The sequence below is a fragment of the Phyllobates terribilis genome, unplaced genomic scaffold (assembly GCF_046119375.1).
Source record: "Phyllobates terribilis strain yellow unplaced genomic scaffold, ASM4611937v1 Scaffold_38__1_contigs__length_12584779, whole genome shotgun sequence".
Lineage (NCBI taxonomy): Eukaryota > Metazoa > Chordata > Amphibia > Anura > Dendrobatidae > Phyllobates > Phyllobates terribilis.
In genome coordinates this window covers 1090700-1114320 of record NW_027362798.1, presented here as the reverse complement: position 1 = coordinate 1114320, position 23621 = coordinate 1090700, and the positions used below count along the sequence as shown (strand labels likewise).

General features: G+C 47.4%; 11 non-coding genes and 3 pseudogenes across 11 annotated transcripts; all 14 read left to right on the top strand.

Moving 5' to 3' along the window:
• The first annotated feature begins 145 nt into the window (after nucleotides 1-145).
• LOC141184041 (U2 spliceosomal RNA) lies at nucleotides 146-336 on the top strand. The gene has a single exon (XR_012258837.1). It is a non-coding gene; the product is annotated as a U2 spliceosomal RNA (small nuclear RNA).
• Nucleotides 337-1451: 1115 nt separating this feature from the next.
• Nucleotides 1452-1642, top strand: LOC141183200 (U2 spliceosomal RNA). Its single transcript, XR_012258200.1, has one exon. It is a non-coding gene; the product is annotated as a U2 spliceosomal RNA (small nuclear RNA).
• A 1115-nt stretch (nucleotides 1643-2757) lies between these two features.
• Nucleotides 2758-2948, top strand: LOC141184029 (U2 spliceosomal RNA). The gene has a single exon (XR_012258826.1). It is a non-coding gene; the product is annotated as a U2 spliceosomal RNA (small nuclear RNA).
• A 2767-nt stretch (nucleotides 2949-5715) lies between these two features.
• Nucleotides 5716-5795, top strand: LOC141183483 (U2 spliceosomal RNA; annotated as a pseudogene).
• Nucleotides 5796-11357: 5562 nt separating this feature from the next.
• On the top strand, nucleotides 11358-11550 carry LOC141183280 (U2 spliceosomal RNA). Its single transcript, XR_012258273.1, has one exon. It is a non-coding gene; the product is annotated as a U2 spliceosomal RNA (small nuclear RNA).
• A 1115-nt stretch (nucleotides 11551-12665) lies between these two features.
• On the top strand, nucleotides 12666-12856 carry LOC141184017 (U2 spliceosomal RNA). Its single transcript, XR_012258815.1, has one exon. It is a non-coding gene; the product is annotated as a U2 spliceosomal RNA (small nuclear RNA).
• A 1118-nt stretch (nucleotides 12857-13974) lies between these two features.
• Nucleotides 13975-14165, top strand: LOC141184004 (U2 spliceosomal RNA). Its single transcript, XR_012258803.1, has one exon. It is a non-coding gene; the product is annotated as a U2 spliceosomal RNA (small nuclear RNA).
• A 1115-nt stretch (nucleotides 14166-15280) lies between these two features.
• LOC141183135 (U2 spliceosomal RNA) lies at nucleotides 15281-15471 on the top strand. Its single transcript, XR_012258141.1, has one exon. It is a non-coding gene; the product is annotated as a U2 spliceosomal RNA (small nuclear RNA).
• A 1118-nt stretch (nucleotides 15472-16589) lies between these two features.
• LOC141183991 (U2 spliceosomal RNA) lies at nucleotides 16590-16780 on the top strand. Its single transcript, XR_012258791.1, has one exon. It is a non-coding gene; the product is annotated as a U2 spliceosomal RNA (small nuclear RNA).
• A 1115-nt stretch (nucleotides 16781-17895) lies between these two features.
• On the top strand, nucleotides 17896-18086 carry LOC141183979 (U2 spliceosomal RNA). The gene has a single exon (XR_012258780.1). It is a non-coding gene; the product is annotated as a U2 spliceosomal RNA (small nuclear RNA).
• A 1115-nt stretch (nucleotides 18087-19201) lies between these two features.
• LOC141183532 (U2 spliceosomal RNA) lies at nucleotides 19202-19277 on the top strand (annotated as a pseudogene).
• Nucleotides 19278-20086: 809 nt separating this feature from the next.
• On the top strand, nucleotides 20087-20267 carry LOC141183418 (U2 spliceosomal RNA; annotated as a pseudogene).
• A 1115-nt stretch (nucleotides 20268-21382) lies between these two features.
• On the top strand, nucleotides 21383-21573 carry LOC141183967 (U2 spliceosomal RNA). Its single transcript, XR_012258769.1, has one exon. It is a non-coding gene; the product is annotated as a U2 spliceosomal RNA (small nuclear RNA).
• Nucleotides 21574-22688: 1115 nt separating this feature from the next.
• On the top strand, nucleotides 22689-22879 carry LOC141183955 (U2 spliceosomal RNA). Its single transcript, XR_012258758.1, has one exon. It is a non-coding gene; the product is annotated as a U2 spliceosomal RNA (small nuclear RNA).
• The last annotated feature ends 742 nt before the right edge of the window (nucleotides 22880-23621 follow it).

The following is a 23621-nucleotide window of genomic DNA, read 5'->3' as shown; positions in this document are numbered from 1 at the left end:
AGCAGCAGCAAGCCGAAAAGTGCAGGCATGTAAGGGATCTAGAGGTTGACAACATGTCTTCTTAACCGGAGTCCAGGAGCTCATCTCCACAAATGGACTTTTCAGGATCCTTGGGTGGCTCCGTAGTTTGAAACCAATTCTGGTTATCGCTTCTCGGCCTTTTGGCTAAGATCAAGTGTAGTATCTGTTCTTATCAGTTTAATATCTGATACGTCCCCTATCTGGGGACCATATATTAAATGGATTTTTAGAACAGGGAGATGGAAAAAGAGCTTGCTCTGTCCACTCCACGCATTGACCTGGTATTGCAGTATCTCCAGGACCGGTGCACCCCTTCTTTAATGCAGTTTCTAAAATCAGAAAGAATTGAATTCAATGTTTTTTGTTCATTTTGCTTGTTTGTCGGATTTTGGGATGGACTCTTTGGCTTTGCTTTTCTTCTCCTCATTGGATTTTTCATGTTCAAAGTTGCAGAAGCCAGATTACAAGCTCATTTTGGTTCAACTTCAGCAACTGTGCATTGCATTGCCATGTAATGTGATGCAATGCTATCTTTCTAGCTCTCCCTTTTTACTTCCTTTTGGATAAACAGACATATTAGGCAAGCATTTTGGAGCTTTCACCTAAATAACTACAGGTGGTGAGATAAGCTGCACAATATAATTGACCTTTCAGTATATTGTTGCACACACACCATCTATTTAGCAAATGCCCTTGTTATCAACAGCAGCCTTTTAAACTCACCTGAGCTAACAGGTATGTGCGCTGGTTACTCTGCTGCGCTTAAAATTTCTTTTTTGGTTTGCTACAATGCCTTTTCTGAAACGTTGTCTCCTTCTGCTGGAACACTGACTTCTTTCATTTAATGCCTGCAGACTATAAAAGAGAACCCAACCCAAAAAGTTTGGTTGATTAGTCTGTGGCATTCTGTTAAACTGTTGCTTATGGCGGTCTCTGTGAGCTTCTCAGCGACATTCAGCCAGCCAGGTATCCTGCCTGCAGTAGATGGAATGTGGCAATGGAACGCTGGCTGCGCGTGTCATAATAGGCTCTGAGCCTTTATATACCTGTGCACAGCAGCAGCCACCTTCAGTCTGCTGCTGGACAGCCAGCAGCAGCAGCAGCAGGAGAGGTATGTAATCAGGAGCCCTCCTGCTAAGGGTAGACAGCTGCTCGTTCCACCCCACCCCCCGCCTTAATTGGTTCTCCTCCCTTCCAACGGTGTTGAGGCGGGTGGGAACAGCAGGGGGTGAAGGTGCTGTGTTTAAAGAGGTGGAGTTATGCAGATCTAAAACGCGTGGATTGCAGCAGCAGCAAGCCGAAAAGTGCAGGCATGTAAGGGATCTAGAGGTTGACAACATGTCTTCTTAACGGGAGTCCAGGAGCTCATCTCCACAAATGGACTTTTCAGGATCCTTGGGTGGCTCCGTAGTTTGAAACCAATTCTGGTTATCGCTTCTCGGCCTTTTGGCTAAGATCAAGTGTAGTATCTGTTCTTATCAGTTTAATATCTGATACGTCCCCTATCTGGGGACCATATATTAAATGGATTTTTAGAACAGGGAAATGGAAAAAGAGCTTGCTCTGTCCACTCCACGCATTGACCTGGTATTGCAGTATCTCCAGGACCGGTGCACCCCTTCTTTAATGCAGTTTCTAAAATCAGAAAGAATTGAATTCAATGTTTTTTGTTCATTTTGCTTGTTTGTCGGATTTTGGGATGGACTCTTTGGCTTTGCTTTTCTTCTCCTCATTGGATTTTTCATGTTCAAAGTTGCAGAAGCCAGATTACAAGCTCATTTTGGTTCAACTTCAGCAACTGTGCATTGCATTGCCATGTAATGTGATGCAATGCTATCTTTCTAGCTCTCCCTTTTTACTTCCTTTTGGATAAACAGACATATTAGGCAAGCATTTTGGAGCTTTCACCTAAATAACTACAGGTGGTGAGATAAGCTGCACAATATAATTGACCTTTCAGTATATTGTTGCACACACACCATCTATTTAGCAAATGCCCTTGTTATCAACAGCAGCCTTTTAAACTCACCTGAGCTAACAGGTATGTGCGCTGGTTACTCTGCTGCGCTTAAAATTTCTTTTTTGGTTTGCTACAATGCCTTTTCTGAAACGTTGTCTCCTTCTGCTGGAACACTGACTTCTTTCATTTAATGCCTGCAGACTATAAAAGAGAACCCAACCCAAAAAGTTTGGTTGATTAGTCTGTGGCATTCTGTTAAACTGTTGCTTATGGCGGTCTCTGTGAGCTTCTCAGCGACATTCAGCCAGCCAGGTATCCTGCCTGCAGTAGATGGAATGTGGCAATGGAACGCTGGCTGCGCGTGTCATAATAGGCTCTGAGCCTTTATATACCTGTGCACAGCAGCAGCCACCTTCAGTCTGCTGCTGGACAGCCAGCAGCAGCAGCAGCAGGAGAGGTATGTAATCAGGAGCCCTCCTGCTAAGGGTAGACAGCTGCTCGTTCCACCCCACCCCCCGCCTTAATTGGTTCTCCTCCCTTCCAACGGTGTTGAGGCGGGTGGGAACAGCAGGGGGTGAAGGTGCTGTGTTTAAAGAGGTGGAGTTATGCAGATCTAAAACGCGTGGATTGCAGCAGCAGCAAGCCGAAAAGTGCAGGCATGTAAGGGATCTAGAGGTTGACAACATGTCTTCTTAACGGGAGTCCAGGAGCTCATCTCCACAAATGGACTTTTCAGGATCCTTGGGTGGCTCCGTAGTTTGAAACCAATTCTGGTTATCGCTTCTCGGCCTTTTGGCTAAGATCAAGTGTAGTATCTGTTCTTATCAGTTTAATATCTGATACGTCCCCTATCTGGGGACCATATATTAAATGGATTTTTAGAACAGGGAGATGGAAAAAGAGCTTGCTCTGTCCACTCCACGCATTGACCTGGTATTGCAGTATCTCCAGGACCGGTGCACCCCTTCTTTAATGCAGTTTCTAAAATCAGAAAGAATTGAATTCAATGTTTTTTGTTCATTTTGCTTGTTTGTCGGATTTTGGGATGGACTCTTTGGCTTTGCTTTTCTTCTCCTCATTGGATTTTTCATGTTCAAAGTTGCAGAAGCCAGATTACAAGCTCATTTTGGTTCAACTTCAGCAACTGTGCATTGCATTGCCATGTAATGTGATGCAATGCTATCTTTCTAGCTCTCCCTTTTTACTTCCTTTTGGATAAACAGACATATTAGGCAAGCATTTTGGAGCTTTCACCTAAATAACTATAGGTGGTGAGATACGCTGCACAATATAATTGACCTTTCAGTATACAGTTATATGAAAAAGTTTGGGCACCCCTATTAATCTTAAGCTTAATGTTTTATAAAAATTTGTGTTTTTGCAACAGCTATTTCAGTTTGATATATGTAATAACTGTTGGAAACAGTAATGTTTCTGCCTTGAAATGAGGTTTATTGTACTAACAGAAAATGTGCAATCTGCATTCAAACAAAATTTGACAGGTGCATAAGTATGGGCACCCTTATCATTTTCTTGTTTTAAGTACTCCTACCTACTTTTTACTGACTTACTAAAGCACTTTTTTGGGTTTTGTAACCTCATTGAGCTTTGAACTTCATAGCCAGGTGTATGCAATCATGAGAAAAGCTACTTAAAGTGGCCACTTGCAAGTTTTTCTCCTGTTTGAATCTCCTCTGAAGAGTGGCATCATGGGCTCCTCAAAACGACTGTCAAATGATCTGAAAACAAAGATTATTCAACATAGTTGTTCAGGGGAAGGATACAAAAAGCTGTCTCAGAGATTTAACCTGTCAGTTTCCACTGTGAGGAACATAGTAAGGAAATGGAAGAACACAGGGAAAGTTCTTGTTAAGGCCAGAAGTGGCAGGCCAAGAAAAACATCAGAAAGGCAGAGAAGAAGAATGGTGAGATCAGTCAAGGACAATCCTCAGACCACCTCCAGAGAGCTGCAGCATCAACTTGCTGCAGATGGTGTCACTGTGCATCGGTCAACTATACAACGCACTTTGCACAAGGAGAAGCTGTATGGGAGAGTGATGCGAAAGAAGCCGTTTCTGCAAGCATGCCACAAACAGAGTCGGCTGAGGTATGCAAAAGCACATTTGGAGAAGCCAATTTCTTTTTGGAAGAAGGTCCTGTGGACTGATGAAACCAAGATTGAGTTGTTTGGTCATACAAAAAGGCGTTATGCATGGCGGCAAAAAAACACAGCATTCCAAGAAAAACACTTGCTACCCACAGTAAAATTTTGTGGAGGTTCCATCATGCTTTGGGGCTGTGTGGCCAATGCCGGCACCGGGAATCTTGTTAAAGTTGAGGGACGCATGGATTCCACTCAGTATCAGCAGATTCTTGACAATAATGTTCAAGAATCAGTGATAAAGTTGAAGTTACGCAGGGGATGGATCTTTCAGCGAGACAATGATCCAAAACACCGCTCCAAATCTACTCAGGCATTCATGTAGAGGAGCAATTACAATGTTCTGGAATCGCCATCCCAGTCCCCAGACATGAATATCATTGAACATCTGGGGGATCATTTGAAGAGGGCTGTCCATGCTCGGCGACCATCAAACTTAACTGAACTGGAATTGTTTTGTAAAGAGGAATGGTCAAAAATACCTTCATCCAGGATCCAGGAACTCATTAAAAGCTACAGGAAGCGACGAGAGGCTGTTATTTTTGCAAAAGGAGGATCTACTAAATATTAATGTCACTTTTCTGGTGAGGTGCCCATACTTATGCACCTGTCAAATTTTGTTTGAATGCAGAGTGCACATTTTCTGTTAGTACAATAAACCTCATTTCAAGGCAGAAACATTACTGTGTCCAACAGTTATTACATATATCAAACTGAAATAGCTGTTGCAAAAACACCAATTTTTATAAAACATTAAGCTTAAGATTAATAGGGGTGCCCAAACTTTTTCATATAACTGTATTGTTGCACACACACCATCTATTTAGCAAATGCCCTTGTTATCAACAGCAGCCTTTTAAACTCACCTGAGCTAACAGGTATGTGCGCTGGTTACTCTGCTGCGCTTAAAATTTCTTTTTTGGTTTGCTACAATGCCTTTTCTGAAACGTTGTCTCCTTCTGCTGGAACACTGACTTCTTTCATTTAATGCCTGCAGACTATAAAAGAGAACCCAACCCAAAAAGTTTGGTTGATTAGTCTGTGGCATTCTGTTAAACTGTTGCTTATGGCGGTCTCTGTGAGCTTCTCAGCGACATTCAGCCAGCCAGGTATCCTGCCTGCAGTAGATGGAATGTGGCAATGGAACGCTGGCTGCGCGTGTCATAATAGGCTCTGAGCCTTTATATACCTGTGCACAGCAACAGCCACCTTCAGTCTGCTGCTGGACAGCCAGCAGCAGCAGCAGCAGGAGAGGTATGTAATCAGGAGCCCTCCTGCTAAGGGTAGACAGCTGCTCGTTCCACCCCACCCCCCGCCTTAATTGGTTCTCCTCCCTTCCAACGGTGTTGAGGCGGGTGGGAACAGCAGGGGGTGAAGGTGCTGTGTTTAAAGAGGTGGAGTTATGCAGATCTAAAACGCGTGGATTGCAGCAGCAGCAAGCCGAAAAGTGCAGGCATGTAAGGGATCTAGAGGTTGACAACATGTCTTCTTAACGGGAGTCCAGGAGCTCATCTCCACAAATGGACTTTTCAGGATCCTTGGGTGGCTCCGTAGTTTGAAACCAATTCTGGTTATCGCTTCTCGGCCTTTTGGCTAAGATCAAGTGTAGTATCTGTTCTTTTAAGAACACAAGAGCTACGATCTACACTTGATGAGAGCGATCGAACTCGGAAGGAGAAGAGCTTCGGAGCCCAGCTGACATCAGAGAACGAAGGCGGATATCGGTGGGAGGAAGAAGCTCTAAAGAATCCAGAAGAAGACGAAGACTCGGAGAAGAATCGGGCTGTCCTGTGGAATCTTCGAGGAAGAAAATCATCGAGACAAAGACCTTTCGGGGAATTTGTCCAGAACACGACGGGAGAAGAATCTCCATAGCTCCACCCATTCCGGGAAGAGTTCCAGATCCAGCTCCAAGAAGTAACTGCAGGAGGAAAACCATGGCAAGCGCTGCGAGGAAGGCCGAAAAGAAGAGCCTGGAGCTGGGGACAGCCAGGAGGGCCCAGCCAGGAGCTGATTCTGACCCCAAGGACTCTGCCTCCACGACTGGCCAGCAGAAGGGACCCCAGAAGCCCCGCCACGAAGCTCCAGCCCTGGAGCCATGGATGCGGCAGACGGTGGCCCTGAAGCTGAAGGAAGTGGATAGGAGGGTGCCGGACATGTCCTCGGACGTGTTCTGCCAGAAGATGCTGCTGGATCGAGGCTTCTCCAGGTCGGACACCCTCAGCATCCAGACCTTCTTGACGGGGATCTTCTTCGTCACCTTCGCCACTGTGAACACCTGCAGGAGGTTCTGGGAAATGGTAAGCGCAAAAGGACCGGATAATTCTTTCTCTGCCTTTACAGGTAGCTGCCCTATCCAGAGGGATGAAAGGAGGATCACGGTCTCCATGCGCAACCCGCACACCCCAGGCCAAGACATCTGTACCTTCCTGAGACGCTTCTGTTTGGTTGTGAAGGAACCCTCTCACATCCTGAATGGACTCGGCTTCTGGACAGGTAAGTGGTCGGTGACCGTTAGACTTCACAGGGACCTGGCGTACTCAGACGGACTTCGGCACCTGCCCCCGACATTCTCCCTGGGCAACTCCTACGGCCTCATCTATTACCCGGACATGCCGCGGAACTGCAGGAGATGCGGCAAGAACGGCCACGAGATGAAGGACTGCAAGGAGGATGCCTGCAGGATTTGTCGAGTGACGGGACACAGCTCGAAGGACTGCCCGAAGAAGACGTCCTGCAACCTGTGTGGGCTGGCGGCTCATCTGTACAAGGATTGCCCCAGGCGTGAGAGATCCTGGGCATCGGTGGTTGCGACGACCCCAGCTACGGAGGACAAGGCCCCGACGACCAGGCCTGTGAAGGTCAAGGACGCGACGACCAAGGCCCCAGCGGCCAAGGCCGAGACGACCAAGGCCAAAGCGGTCAAGGAGTCGGTGGCCAAAGCCCCAGCGACGGTCCCAGCAGCTCCGAAGCAGAAGAAAAAGTCAAAGGAGGGTAAGAGTTCTGTCACCCCTCTCTCGATCCCTCCCCCTGCCACCCCCGTCCAATCCCCCCCCACCCCGGCCACCCCTGCTGAGGATTCCACTTCCTCTTCCTCCTTCCCCTACTCCTCAGCAGGTGTCCTTTCCCCTGCCCCGGCAGCCACTCTCCCTCCCCAGACCATGGTAGCGGTGGAATTAACCTTTCCTCCACCCGCCGCTATCTATTCCGAGGAGGATTTTCCCCTTCTTGTCTCCCCAGTTCCAACCCGGGGAAAGAGGAAGGTGGAGGACAGCCCTGCTACTGAATCCTCCAAAAAGAAGATTCTGGATTTCGTAGGCGAAAAGGAGGATACCCTCCCTGAGCCAGAAGAGATGGAGCACATGGTTGAGACCCTGGTGGCCGAGCCAGAAGAGGAGGAACTGGTGGTCGCCGAGATTGAGGCCGCGCTGCTTGACCAGATGGAGGAAGAGGGCCTGCTGGTGATCCCGTCACCAGCAGTCAACACCGACGAGGGACCACCCGACCGGAGTGGTAACTAAGGTGTATTGCCTGCGCTAACTTTTTCTTTTTTCCCTACATGATGGCTAATATTAACTTATTTTCCATTAATGTCAGGAGCATCAAGGACAAGTTCAGATGTCAGACTATTTATGCCTTCCTTACTTCCCAGTTGTGTGATGTTTATATGTTGCAGGAATGTTCCCTTCCCTCCTCTAGGTCCTTCAAACATCTGGCCAGGGAGTGGTCCCACGGTCCATCCTACTGGTCCGGTGGGGGTGACTGCAAGTCTGCGGGGGTCGCAATTCTGATCAGGGGGGGCGCATTCACGCTTGAGTCCGTCCAGGAGCTCATCTGCGGCAGGGCTCTTGTTGTAGATGGCAACTGGGCGGGGGAACCTGTCAGGTTCATCAACGTGTATGCGTCCCCACTGAAGAATGAGCGTTTGGAGCTTTTCCAGACCCTGCGGCTTCAGCTTGCCACCACCAGGACCTTAGTGATGGCCGGGGATTTCAACTGCCCCATCGAGGAGGACGGTCGTAGTTCTGGCACATCTGCCAAGTTGGACATCACGTCCAAGCTGCTCATCGAGATGGTAACCGAGGCCTCTCTTCAGGACGTGGTGGGCTTCATGGGGAGAGGCTCCTCGAACTATTCGTGGAGCCGACCCGATGGCTCACTCCGCTCCAGGATTGACTTTGTGTTCACCTCTCGGGCAGTCAGGCAGAGTAGGCACTCGATGGTCTCCTGCTTCTTCTCCGACCACAGAGCCATTCACTTACAAGGTGTCCTCGGCGACGGTTTTCCGTCCGGCCCCGGCTCCTGGAAGCTGAATTGTGCTCTGCTGGCTCAGGATGAAGTCGTGGAGGAGCTGAGAGCAGCCTACGCAATGTGGCAGTCCTACAAGGGTAGCTTCCAAACAGTCTCTGATTGGTGGGAATATGTTAAACTTGAGTTTCGCTGTTTCTTTCAGGCCAAGGGTCGACAACAGGAGTGTGAGAAGAGGAGGGACTTCAGAGGGCTGCAGTGCGAGCTGCGGTCGCTGCAGGACCTTCTTCACTGCGGCTGGGACGTGAGGGAGGAGCTGGAGGAGACCAAGAAGAGCCTGAAAAGGCACTTTGAGGAGGAGTCCAAGCGAATCATCTTCCGTTCCAAAGTGGAGAATCTGGAGAAGGGTGAGAAATGTAACTCATTCTTTTTCAGGAAACTTCATGCCGGTCACACGCCCCTGAACGAGCTGCGAGACGAGAGCGGAAACATGCGACGTGGGAAGGAGGACGTGATGAGGGTCGTCAGCGACTTCTACAGCGAACTCTACTCCCACAAGACTACCGACCCCGACGCTGCTGATAAGTTCCTGTCAGGTATCACTAACCATCTTGATCCTGCAGGCACGGCAGCCTTGGACAAACCTCTGATGGTGGGCGAATTGCTCTCTGCCGCTAAATCCTTTAGGACCGGCAGGACCCCGGGCAGTGATGGTCTTCCAGCGGAGCTCTATGTAGCGCTGGGAGACCTCATCTGTCCGGACCTGTTGGACCTGTACGAGGAGATGGTGGTGGAGGGTAGAATGCCTCCATCTTTGAGGGAAGGAATGGTCACGATCCTGTACAAGCGGAAGGGAGAGAGGTGCGACCTGAGGAATTGGCGTCCCATCACTCTGCTCAACGTGGACTACAAGATCCTGGCCAAGACGATGGCGACACGACTTAAGACGGTCATCGGACGGATCATCCACCCGGACCAGACCTGCGGCATCCCTGGACGTCGCATCGCAGACAGCCTCGCTCTCGTGCGGGACACGGTCGAGTACATCAAGGTCCGCCGCGCACACGCGGCCCTGGTCTCCTTGGATCAGGAGAAGGCCTTCGACCGGGTTTCCCACGAGTTCATGGGCCGAGCTCTGCACCGGTTAGGTTTGGGTAACATGTTTTGTTCGTATGTCCGTCTGATGTATTTTGATATCCACAGCTCGGTGTTGGTGAACGGCTGGAAGACTGACCCCTTCCCTGTCCTCTCTGGGGTCAGACAAGGCTGCCCTCTATCACCTCTTCTTTTTGTTTGTGTTATAGAACTCTTCGCAGAGGCTATCCGGCAGAATGGAGAGATCAGAGGGATCACCGCACCGGGTCCGGGACGACACGAGGTCAAGTGCTCGCTCTACATGGACGACGTCACCGTCTTCTGCGCTGATCGTGGTTCAGTCGACGCCCTCGTCCAGACGTGTGAGAGGTTCGGCCGGGCTTCAGGGGCCAAAGTCAACTGCAGGAAGTCGGAAGCCATGCTCTTCGGGGATTGGCAGCCGGCCTCCTCCGCCCCCTTCCCCTTCAACATTCAACCGGATTTCCTCAAGGTGCTGGGAGTCTGGTTCGGGAAGGAAGGAGCGGCCCTCAAGTCCTGGCAAGAACGCTTGGCCAAGGTGAAGCAACGGATCGGACTCTGGAGCCTCAGACACCTCACTTGTGAGGGTAAGGCACTCGTCCTGCGTAATGAGGTCCTGCCCGTCTTGCAGTACACGGCGCAGGCCTGGCCCCCACACGTCACTGTGTGCAGGGCCATTACCAGGACAGTGTTTCACTTTGTCTGGGGATCCAAGATGGACAGAGTCAGGCGGGCCGTCATGTACAAGGAGCCTCGCAAGGGTGGGAAGGGCGTTCCAGATATCCCCACCCTCCTGCGATCCTCTTTTGTGTGTGATTGTGTCCGCCGGACTTTGCAAGTCAAGAATGGCTCCGCGGGCAGGTCCATGTCTCGCTTCTTCCTGCTTCCTCTTTGGAGGCGACTCGGCTGGGACAAGTGGGACAGCTCCTTCCCCTACAACTGGACGACGCCATGGTTCTACGGAGACGTCGTTCGATTTGTGGGGGAGCATCAACTGGAGGGACTCAAGCCCGACTTGTGGAAGCCCAAAACTATCCACAAGCTAATCAGAGCCAAGGATGACGTGGAGAACATCACAGGACTTCACCAGGACACGCTGGAGACTGTGTGGACAAATGTGTCGTCTGACAGGCTGACCAACGGGCACAAGGACTTGTCGTGGATGGCGATTCAGGGCGGACTGCCCGTCCGGTCATTCATGCATGCCCGGAACCTGTGCAAGACCCGGTACTGCCCAAGGTGCCCCTTCGTGGAGGAAACATCTTTGCACACTTTTTGGGACTGCGGATTTGCACAGCGCCTATTGACTGCACTTGAGGACGACCTGAGGAACTCTGTCCCCAGGGCGAGCCTATCGCACCATTCTGTGCTTTACGGACTCTTCCCTGGGGTTCATACCGTCGGAGCCATCCAGGAGGCTTGGCGCCTTATGAACTGCTTCAAGGATGCCGTTTGGGTCGCCAGGAACCGGCTCATCTTGAGGAGGGAGAGGATGTCCATCCAGGACTGCCGCAGGCTGATCCACAGCCTGCTCAGAGACTATTCCATCATGGACGGTCCGGAGGACGAGGACGAGGACTAAACCCCTCCTCCCCCTCTCCCCTTATGTGTCTTGTCTTTCAATAAAGCTTCGGGCCTGTGATTTTCCCCTCCCCATCCACTTTTTCCCAATCCCCATCCCTTATCACGGTTCGTCGTACTGTATTGATTGACATGCTTTTTCTTTCAGATTGAGTGTTTTGTGTAGCATAGGGGTGTGATGTGTCTAGTTAGTGCGTCGTATCCTCATGCTATGTAAATATGATGTAGAATTCTGTGTGTACTGGGCTGCGGCACTGTACACTGTCTGTTAACTTATTTTTTGTGCTAATAAAAGATATATTCAATCAAAAAATCTGTTCTTATCAGTTTAATATCTGATACGTCCCCTATCTGGGGACCATATATTAAATGGATTTTTAGAACAGGGAGATGGAAAAAGAGCTTGCTCTGTCCACTCCACGCATTGACCTGGTATTGCAGTATCTCCAGGACCGGTGCACCCCTTCTTTAATGCAGTTTCTAAAATCAGAAAGAATTGAATTCAATGTTTTTTGTTCATTTTGCTTGTTTGTCGGATTTTGGGATGGACTCTTTGGCTTTGCTTTTCTTCTCCTCATTGGATTTTTCATGTTCAAAGTTGCAGAAGCCAGATTACAAGCTCATTTTGGTTCAACTTCAGCAACTGTGCATTGCATTGCCATGTAATGTGATGCAATGCTATCTTTCTAGCTCTCCCTTTTTACTTCCTTTTGGATAAACAGACATATTAGGCAAGCATTTTGGAGCTTTCACCTAAATAACTACAGGTGGTGAGATAAGCTGCACAATATAATTGACCTTTCAGTATATTGTTGCACACACACCATCTATTTAGCAAATGCCCTTGTTATCAACAGCAGCCTTTTAAACTCACCTGAGCTAACAGGTATGTGCGCTGGTTACTCTGCTGCGCTTAAAATTTCTTTTTTGGTTTGCTACAATGCCTTTTCTGAAACGTTGTCTCCTTCTGCTGGAACACTGACTTCTTTCATTTAATGCCTGCAGACTATAAAAGAGAACCCAACCCAAAAAGTTTGGTTGATTAGTCTGTGGCATTCTGTTAAACTGTTGCTTATGGCGGTCTCTGTGAGCTTCTCAGCGACATTCAGCCAGCCAGGTATCCTGCCTGCAGTAGATGGAATGTGGCAATGGAACGCTGGCTGCGCGTGTCATAATAGGCTCTGAGCCTTTATATACCTGTGCACAGCAGCAGCCACCTTCAGTCTGCTGCTGGACAGCCAGCAGCAGCAGCAGCAGGAGAGGTATGTAATCAGGAGCCCTCCTGCTAAGGGTAGACAGCTGCTCGTTCCACCCCACCCCCCGCCTTAATTGGTTCTCCTCCCTTCCAACGGTGTTGAGGCGGGTGGGAACAGCAGGGGGTGAAGGTGCTGTGTCTAAAGAGGTGGAGTTATGCAGATCTAAAACGCGTGGATTGCAGCAGCAGCAAGCCGAAAAGTGCAGGCATGTAAGGGATCTAGAGGTTGACAACATGTCTTCTTAACGGGAGTCCAGGAGCTCATCTCCACAAATGGACTTTTCAGGATCCTTGGGTGGCTCCGTAGTTTGAAACCAATTCTGATTATCGCTTCTCGGCCTTTTGGCTAAGATCAAGTGTAGTATCTGTTCTTATCAGTTTAATATCTGATACGTCCCCTATCTGGGGACCATATATTAAATGGATTTTTAGAACAGGGAGATGGAAAAAGAGCTTGCTCTGTCCACTCCACGCATTGACCTGGTATTGCAGTATCTCCAGGACCGGTGCACCCCTTCTTTAATGCAGTTTCTAAAATCAGAAAGAATTGAATTCAATGTTTTTTGTTCATTTTGCTTGTTTGTCGGATTTTGGGATGGACTCTTTGGCTTTGCTTTTCTTCTCCTCATTGGATTTTTCATGTTCAAAGTTGCAGAAGCCAGATTACAAGCTCATTTTGGTTCAACTTCAGCAACTGTGCATTGCATTGCCATGTAATGTGATGCAATGCTATCTTTCTAGCTCTCCCTTTTTACTTCCTTTTGGATAAACAGACATATTAGGCAAGCATTTTGGAGCTTTCACCTAAATAACTACAGGTGGTGAGATAAGCTGCACAATATAATTGACCTTTCAGTATATTGTTGCACACACACCATCTATTTAGCAAATGCCCTTGTTATCAACAGCAGCCTTTTAAACTCACCTGAGCTAACAGGTATGTGCGCTGGTTACTCTGCTGCGCTTAAAATTTCTTTTTTGGTTTGCTACAATGCCTTTTCTGAAACGTTGTCTCCTTCTGCTGGAACACTGACTTCTTTCATTTAATGCCTGCAGACTATAAAAGAGAACCCAACCCAAAAAGTTTGGTTGATTAGTCTGTGGCATTCTGTTAAACTGTTGCTTATGGCGGTCTCTGTGAGCTTCTCAGCGACATTCAGCCAGCCAGGTATCCTGCCTGCAGTAGATGGAATGTGGCAATGGAACGCTGGCTGCGCGTGTCATAATAGGCTCTGAGCCTTTATATACCTGTGCACAGCAGCAGCCACCTTCAGTCTGCTGCTGGACAGCCAGCAGCAGCAGCAGCAGGAGAGGTATGTAATCAGGAGCCCTCCTGCTAAGGGTAGACAGCTGCTCGTTCCACCCCACCCCCCGCCTTAATTGGTTCTCCTCCCTTCCAACGGTGTTGAGGCGGGTGGGAACAGCAGGGGGTGAAGGTGCTGTGTTTAAAGAGGTGGAGTTATGCAGATCTAAAACGCGTGGATTGCAGCAGCAGCAGCAAGCCGAAAAGTGCAGGCATGTAAGGGATCTAGAGGTTGACAACATGTCTTCTTAACGGGAGTCCAGGAGCTCATCTCCACAAATGGACTTTTCAGGATCCTTGGGTGGCTCCGTAGTTTGAAACCAATTCTGGTTATCGCTTCTCGGCCTTTTGGCTAAGATCAAGTGTAGTATCTGTTCTTATCAGTTTAATATCTGATACGTCCCCTATCTGGGGACCATATATTAAATGGATTTTTAGAACAGGGAGATGGAAAAAGAGCTTGCTCTGTCCACTCCACGCATTGACCTGGTATTGCAGTATCTCCAGGACCGGTGCACCCCTTCTTTAATGCAGTTTCTAAAATCAGAAAGAATTGAATTCAATGTTTTTTGTTCATTTTGCTTGTTTGTCGGATTTTGGGATGGACTCTTTGGCTTTGCTTTTCTTCTCCTCATTGGATTTTTCATGTTCAAAGTTGCAGAAGCCAGATTACAAGCTCATTTTGGTTCAACTTCAGCAACTGTGCATTGCATTGCCATGTAATGTGATGCAATGCTATCTTTCTAGCTCTCCCTTTTTACTTCCTTTTGGATAAACAGACATATTAGGCAAGCATTTTGGAGCTTTCACCTAAATAACTACAGGTGGTGAGATAAGCTGCACAATATAATTGACCTTTCAGTATATTGTTGCACACACACCATCTATTTAGCAAATGCCCTTGTTATCAACAGCAGCCTTTTAAACTCACCTGAGCTAACAGGTATGTGCGCTGGTTACTCTGCTGCGCTTAAAATTTCTTTTTTGGTTTGCTACAATGCCTTTTCTGAAACGTTGTCTCCTTCTGCTGGAACACTGACTTCTTTCATTTAATGCCTGCAGACTATAAAAGAGAACCCAACCCAAAAAGTTTGGTTGATTAGTCTGTGGCATTCTGTTAAACTGTTGCTTATGGCGGTCTCTGTGAGCTTCTCAGCGACATTCAGCCAGCCAGGTATCCTGCCTGCAGTAGATGGAATGTGGCAATGGAACGCTGGCTGCGCGTGTCATAATAGGCTCTGAGCCTTTATATACCTGTGCACAGCAGCAGCCACCTTCAGTCTGCTGCTGGACAGCCAGCAGCAGCAGCAGCAGGAGAGGTATGTAATCAGGAGCCCTCCTGCTAAGGGTAGACAGCTGCTAGTTCCACCCCACCCCCCGCCTTAATTGGTTCTCCTCCCTTCCAACGGTGTTGAGGCGGGTGGGAACAGCAGGGGGTGAAGGTGCTGTGTTTAAAGAGGTGGAGTTATGCAGATCTAAAACGCGTGGATTGCAGCAGCAGCAAGCCGAAAAGTGCAGGCATGTAAGGGATCTAGAGGTTGACAACATGTCTTCTTAACGGGAGTCCAGGAGCTCATCTCCACAAATGGACTTTTCAGGATCCTTGGGTGGCTCCGTAGTTTGAAACCAATTCTGGTTATCGCTTCTCGGCCTTTTGGCTAAGATCAAGTGTAGTATCTGTTCTTATCAGTTTAATATCTGATACGTCCCCTATCTGGGGACCATATATTAAATGGATTTTTAGAACAGGGAGATGGAAAAAGAGCTTGCTCTGTCCACTCCATGCATTGACCTGGTATTGCAGTATCTCCAGGACCGGTGCACCCCTTCTTTAATGCAGTTTCTAAAATCAGAAAGAATTGAATTCAATGTTTTTTGTTCATTTTGCTTGTTTGTCGGATTTTGGGATGGACTCTTTGGCTTTGCTTTTCTTCTCCTCATTGGATTTTTCATGTTCAAAGTTGCAGAAGCCAGATTACAAGCTCATTTTGGTTCAACTTCAGCAACTGTGCATTGCATTGCCATGTAATGTGATGCAATGCTATCTTTCTAGCTCTCCCTTTTTACTTCCTTTTGGATAAACAGACATATTAGGCAAGCATTTTGGAGCTTTCACCTAAATAACTACAGGTGGTGAGATAAGCTGCACAATATAATTGACCTTTCAGTATATTGTTGCACACACACCATCTATTTAGCAAATGCCCTTGTTATCAACAGCAGCCTTTTAAACTCACCTGAGCTAACAGGTATGTGCGCTGGTTACTCTGCTGCGCTTAAAATTTCTTTTTTGGTTTGCTACAATGCCTTTTCTGAAACGTTGTCTCCTTCTGCTGGAACACTGACTTCTTTCATTTAATGCCTGCAGACTATAAAAGAGAACCCAACCCAAAAAGTTTGGTTGATTAGTCTGTGGCATTCTGTTAAACTGTTGCTTATGGCGGTCTCTGTGAGCTTCTCAGCGACATTCAGCCAGCCAGGTATCCTGCCTGCAGTAGATGGAATGTGGCAATGGAACGCTGGCTGCGCGTGTCATAATAGGCTCTGAGCCTTTATATACCTGTGCACAGCAGCAGCCACCTTCAGTCTGCTGCTGGACAGCCAGCAGCAGCAGCAGCAGGAGAGGTATGTAATCAGGAGCCCTCCTGCTAAGGGTAGACAGCTGCTCGTTCCACCCCACCCCCCGCCTTAATTGGTTCTCCTCCCTTCCAACGGTGTTGAGGCGGGTGGGAACAGCAGGGGGTGAAGGTGCTGTGTTTAAAGAGGTGGAGTTATGCAGATCTAAAACGCGTGGATTGCAGCAGCAGCAGCAAGCCGAAAAGTGCAGGCATGTAAGGGATCTAGAGGTTGACAACATGTCTTCTTAACGGGAGTCCAGGAGCTCATCTCCACAAATGGACTTTTCAGGATCCTTGGGTGGCTCCGTAGTTTGAAACCAATTCTGGTTATCGCTTCTCGGCCTTTTGGCTAAGATCAAGTGTAGTATCTGTTCTTATCAGTTTAATATCTGATACGTCCCCTATCTGGGGACCATATATTAAATGGATTTTTAGAACAGGGAGATGGAAAAAGAGCTTGCTCTGTCCACTCCACGCATTGACCTGGTATTGCAGTATCTCCAGGACCGGTGCACCCCTTCTTTAATGCAGTTTCTAAAATCAGAAAGAATTGAATTCAATGTTTTTTGTTCATTTTGCTTGTTTGTCGGATTTTGGGATGGACTCTTTGGCTTTGCTTTTCTTCTCCTCATTGGATTTTTCATGTTCAAAGTTGCAGAAGCCAGATTACAAGCTCATTTTGGTTCAACTTCAGCAACTGTGCATTGCATTGCCATGTAATGTGATGCAATGCTATCTTTCTAGCTCTCCCTTTTTACTTCCTTTTGGATAAACAGACATATTAGGCAAGCATTTTGGAGCTTTCACCTAAATAACTACAGGTGGTGAGATAAGCTGCACAATATAATTGACCTTTCAGTATATTGTTGCACACACACCATCTATTTAGCAAATGCCCTTGTTATCAACAGCAGCCTTTTAAACTCACCTGAGCTAACAGGTATGTGCGCTGGTTACTCTGCTGCGCTTAAAATTTCTTTTTTGGTTTGCTACAATGCCTTTTCTGAAACGTTGTCTCCTTCTGCTGGAACACTGACTTCTTTCATTTAATGCCTGCAGACTATAAAAGAGATCCCAACCCAAAAAGTTTGGTTGATTAGTCTGTGGCATTCTGTTAAACTGTTGCTTATGGCGGTCTCTGTGAGCTTCTCAGCGACATTCAGCCAGCCAGGTATCCTGCCTGCAGTAGATGGAATGTGGCAATGGAACGCTGGCTGCGCGTGTCATAATAGGCTCTGAGCCTTTATATACCTGTGCACAGCAGCAGCCACCTTCAGTCTGCTGCTGGACAGCCAGCAGCAGCAGCAGCAGGAGAGGTATGTAATCAGGAGCCCTCCTGCTAAGGGTAGACAGCTGCTCGTTCCACCCCACCCCCCGCCTTAATTGGTTCTCCTCCCTTCCAACGGTGTTGAGGCGGGTGGGAACAGCAGGGGGTGAAGGTGCTGTGTTTAAAGAGGTGGAGTTATGCAGATCTAAAACGCGTGGATTGCAGCAGCAGCAAGCCGAAAAGTGCAGGCATGTAAGGGATCTAGAGGTTGACAACATGTCTTCTTAACGGGAGTCCAGGAGCTCATCTCCACAAATGGACTTTTCAGGATCCTTGGGTGGCTCCGTAGTTTGAAACCAATTCTGGTTATCGCTTCTCGGCCTTTTGGCTAAGATCAAGTGTAGTATCTGTTCTTATCAGTTTAATATCTGATACGTCCCCTATCTGGGGACCATATATTAAATGGATTTTTAGAACAGGGAGATGGAAAAAGAGCTTGCTCTGTCCACTCCACGCATTGACCTGGTATTGCAGTATCTCCAGGACCGGTGCACCCCTTCTTTAATGCAGTTTCTAAAATCAGAAAGAATTGAATTCAATGTTTTTTGTTCATTTTGCTTGTTTGTCGGATTTTGGGATGGACTCTTTGGCTTTGCTTTTCTTCTCCTCATTGGATTTTTCATGTTCAAAGTTGCAGAAGCCAGATTACAAGCTCATTTTGGTTCAACTTCAGCAACTGTGCATTGCATTGCCATGTAATGTGATGCAATGCTATCTTTCTAGCTCTCCCTTTTTACTTCCTTTTGGATAAACAGACATATTAGGCAAGCATTTTGGAGCTTTCACCTAAATAACTACAGGTGGTGAGATAAGCTGCACAATATAATTGACCTTTCAGTATATTGTTGCACACACACCATCTATTTAGCAAATGCCCTTGTTATCAACAGCAGCCTTTTAAACTCACCTGAGCTAACAGGTATGTGCGCTGGTTACTCTGCTGCGCTTAAAATTTCTTTTTTGGTTTGCTACAATGCCTTTTCTGAAACGTTGTCTCCTTCTGCTGGAACACTGACTTCTTTCATTTAATGCCTGCAGACTATAAAAGAGAACCCAACCCAAAAAGTTTGGTTGATTAGTCTGTGGCATTCTGTTAAACTGTTGCTTATGGCGGTCTCTGTGAGCTTCTCAGCGACATTCAGCCAGCCAGGTATCCTGCCTGCAGTAGATGGAATGTGGCAATGGAACGCTGGCTGCGCGTGTCATAATAGGCTCTGAGCCTTTATATACCTGTGCACAGCAGCAGCCACCTTCAGTCTGCTGCTGGACAGCCAGCAGCAGCAGCAGCAGGAGAGGTATGTAATCAGGAGCCCTCCTGCTAAGGGTAGACAGCTGCTCGTTCCACCCCACCCCCCGCCTTAATTGGTTCTCCTCCCTTCCAACGGTGTTGAGGCGGGTGGGAACAGCAGGGGGTGAAGGTGCTGTGTTTAAAGAGGTGGAGTTATGCAGATCTAAAACGCGTGGATTGCAGCAGCAAAAAGCCGAAAAGTGCAGGCATGTAAGGGATCTAGAGGTTGACAACATGTCTTCTTAACGGGAGTCCAGGAGCTCATCTCCACAAATGGACTTTTCAGGATCCTTGGGTGGCTCCGTAGTTTGAAACCAATTCTGGTTATCGCTTCTCGGCCTTTTGGCTAAGATCAAGTGTAGTATCTTTCGAAAAGGCGGTTTTGGATGTTGGCCACCCTAGTAGATTGATACATTATGCACACTGGGGTTTAGGCGCTTGTTAGTACGCCAGGTGGCTAATATAGTCATCTGGTGGAAAGCATGGCCCCCCTGGATCGACGCCATTGGGCCGGGGAAGATCGAAAGCCCGAAGTGTGAAGTGCCCCAGGAGTGGTGACCCTGGGGTGCCTTAACTCACTGGGATTGGGAACCCCACTTGAGTTTATGGTACATTTGCACAAGCACTTCAAATTTTCTTTCTTCGCACACACCCTTATTCCGGGCCTTCTGGCCTTAGGATGGGGAATTTTTCAATTCCCGGTCGAAGGTCCGGGCAGTATTATACTGTGAAACCTTCACTATTTATTTAATTTCTTTGTCACTGTGTGTCCACTTATTCACGTGTGTCACGTCCTACTAGGATTTTGTCGGGATGCGGTTCCCTTACGGGTTCCTCTCTTGGCAGGTCTAGGGGGGGAGTGTGTGGCCATCAGGTTCCGCTCCCCCCTGAACCCCCTGGCTCTCCTCTTTCGGGAGGAGAGCGTTGTTGGCTCCCCTCTTCCGGGAGGGGAGCACAGTCTTTGGCTCCCAGTGCCTTGCTCGGGTGAGAACTCGGGCAGTTGCTGGGGGTAAGATTGGGTCGCCTCTGGCTTCGGCTGGAGGTGGCTTTTTGTCCCTGTTCCTCGCTGTGGCCTTTTGGCTCGGAGGGACGGGGAATGGTTTGGGGGACCCTTCTCCTTTTGGAGAGGGTTTCAAGAAGACCAGCATCCTAGTGCACTTTTTTTGTGGCACTTGTCACTTTTTTAAGCGCACTCGGGTTTTGTACACGAATTCGGGCTTTCAAAAAAAAAAAAAAAAATCTGTTCTTATCAGTTTAATATCTGATACGTCCCCTATCTGGGGACCATATATTAAATGGATTTTTAGAACAGGGAGATGGAAAAAGAGCTTGCTCTGTCCACTCCACGCATTGACCTGGTATTGCAGTATCTCCAGGACCGGTGCACCCCTTCTTTAATGCAGTTTCTAAAATCAGAAAGAATTGAATTCAATGTTTTTTGTTCATTTTGCTTGTTTGTCGGATTTTGGGATGGACTCTTTGGCTTTGCTTTTCTTCTCCTCATTGGATTTTTCATGTTCAAAGTTGCAGAAGCCAGATTACAAGCTCATTTTGGTTCAACTTCAGCAACTGTGCATTGCATTGCCATGTAATGTGATGCAATGCTATCTTTCTAGCTCTCCCTTTTTACTTCCTTTTGGATAAACAGACATATTAGGCAAGCATTTTGGAGCTTTCACCTAAATAACTACAGGTGGTGAGATAAGCTGCACAATATAATTGACCTTTCAGTATATTGTTGCACACACACCATCTATTTAGCAAATGCCCTTGTTATCAACAGCAGCCTTTTAAACTCACCTGAGCTAACAGGTATGTGCGCTGGTTACTCTGCTGCGCTTAAAATTTCTTTTTTGGTTTGCTACAATGCCTTTTCTGAAACGTTGTCTCCTTCTGCTGGAACACTGACTTCTTTCATTTAATGCCTGCAGACTATAAAAGAGAACCCAACCCAAAAAGTTTGGTTGATTAGTCTGTGGCATTCTGTTAAACTGTTGCTTATGGCGGTCTCTGTGAGCTTCTCAGCGACATTCAGCCAGCCAGGTATCCTGCCTGCAGTAGATGGAATGTGGCAATGGAACGCTGGCTGCGCGTGTCATAATAGGCTCTGAGCCTTTATATACCTGTGCACAGCAGCAGCCACCTTCAGTCTGCTGCTGGACAGCCAGCAGCAGCAGCAGCAGGAGAGGTATGTAATCAGGAGCCCTCCTGCTAAGGGTAGACAGCTGCTCGTTCCACCCCACCCCCCGCCTTAATTGGTTCTCCTCCCTTCCAACGGTGTTGAGGCGGGTGGGAACAGCAGGGGGTGAAGGTGCTGTGTTTAAAGAGGTGGAGTTATGCAGATCTAAAACGCGTGGATTGCAGCAGCAGCAAGCCGAAAAGTGCAGGCATGTAAGGGATCTAGAGGTTGACAACATGTCTTCTTAACGGGAGTCCAGGAGCTCATCTCCACAAATGGACTTTTCAGGATCCTTGGGTGGCTCCGTAGTTTGAAACCAATTCTGGTTATCGCTTCTCGGCCTTTTGGCTAAGATCAAGTGTAGTATCTGTTCTTATCAGTTTAATATCTGATACGTCCCCTATCTGGGGACCATATATTAAATGGATTTTTAGAACAGGGAGATGGAAAAAGAGCTTGCTCTGTCCACTCCACGCATTGACCTGGTATTGCAGTATCTCCAGGACCGGTGCACCCCTTCTTTAATGCAGTTTCTAAAATCAGAAAGAATTGAATTCAATGTTTTTTGTTCATTTTGCTTGTTTGTCGGATTTTGGGATGGACTCTTTGGCTTTGCTTTTCTTCTCCTCATTGGATTTTTCATGTTCAAAGTTGCAGAAGCCAGATTACAAGCTCATTTTGGTTCAACTTCAGCAACTGTGCATTGCATTGCCATGTAATGTGATGCAATGCTATCTTTCTAGCTCTCCCTTTTTACTTCCTTTTGGATAAACAGACATATTAGGCAAGCATTTTGGAGCTTTCACCTAAATAACTACAGGTGGTGAGATAAGCTGCACAATATAATTGACCTTTCAGTATATTGTTGCACACACACCATCTATTTAGCAAATGCCCTTGTTATCAACAGCAGCCTTTTAAACTCACCTGAGCTAACAGGTATGTGCGCTGGTTACTCTGCTGCGCTTAAAATTTCTTTTTTGGTTTGCTACAATGCCTTTTCTGAAACGTTGTCTCCTTCTGCTGGAACACTGACTTCTTTCATTTAATGCCTGCAGACTATAAAAGAGAACCCAACCCAAAAAGTTTGGTTGATTAGTCTGTGGCATTCTGTTAAACTGTTGCTTATGGCGGTCTCTGTGAGCTTCTCAGCGACATTCAGCCAGCCAGGTATCCTGCCTGCAGTAGATGGAATGTGGCAATGGAACGCTGGCTGCGCGTGTCATAATAGGCTCTGAGCCTTTATATACCTGTGCACAGCAGCAGCCACCTTCAGTCTGCTGCTGGACAGCCAGCAGCAGCAGCAGCAGGAGAGGTATGTAATCAGGAGCCCTCCTGCTAAGGGTAGACAGCTGCTCGTTCCACCCCACCCCCCGCCTTAATTGGTTCTCCTCCCTTCCAACGGTGTTGAGGCGGGTGGGAACAGCAGGGGGTGAAGGTGCTGTGTTTAAAGAGGTGGAGTTATGCAGATCTAAAACGCGTGGATTGCAGCAGCAGCAAGCCGAAAAGTGCAGGCATGTAAGGGATCTAGAGGTTGACAACATGTCTTCTTAACGGGAGTCCAGGAGCTCATCTCCACAAATGGACTTTTCAGGATCCTTGGGTGGCTCCGTAGTTTGAAACCAATTCTGGTTATCGCTTCTCGGCCTTTTGGCTAAGATCAAGTGTAGTATCTGTTCTTATCAGTTTAATATCTGATACGTCCCCTATCTGGGGACCATATATTAAATGGATTTTTAGAACAGGGAGATGGAAAAAGAGCTTGCTCTGTCCACTCCACGCATTGACCTGGTATTGCAGTATCTCCAGGACCGGTGCACCCCTTCTTTAATGCAGTTTCTAAAATCAGAAAGAATTGAATTCAATGTTTTTTGTTCATTTTGCTTGTTTGTCGGATTTTGGGATGGACTCTTTGGCTTTGCTTTTCTTCTCCTCATTGGATTTTTCATGTTCAAAGTTGCAGAAGCCAGATTACAAGCTCATTTTGGTTCAACTTCAGCAACTGTGCATTGCATTGCCATGTAATGTGATGCAATGCTATCTTTCTAGCTCTCCCTTTTTACTTCCTTTTGGATAAACAGACATATTAGGCAAGCATTTTGGAGCTTTCACCTAAATAACTACAGGTGGTGAGATAAGCTGCACAATATAATTGACCTTTCAGTATATTGTTGCACACACACCATCTATTTAGCAAATGCCCTTGTTATCAACAGCAGCCTTTTAAACTCACCTGAGCTAACAGGTATGTGCGCTGGTTACTCTGCTGCGCTTAAAATTTCTTTTTTGGTTTGCTACAATGCCTTTTCTGAAACGTTGTCTCCTTCTGCTGGAACACTGACTTCTTTCATTTAATGCCTGCAGACTATAAAAGAGAACCCAACCCAAAAAGTTTGGTTGATTAGTCTGTGGCATTCTGTTAAACTGTTGCTTATGGCGGTCTCTGTGAGCTTCTCAGCGACATTCAGCCAGCCAGGTATCCTGCCTGCAGTAGATGGAATGTGGCAATGGAACGCTGGCTGCGCGTGTCATAATAGGCTCTGAGCCTTTATATACCTGTGCACAGC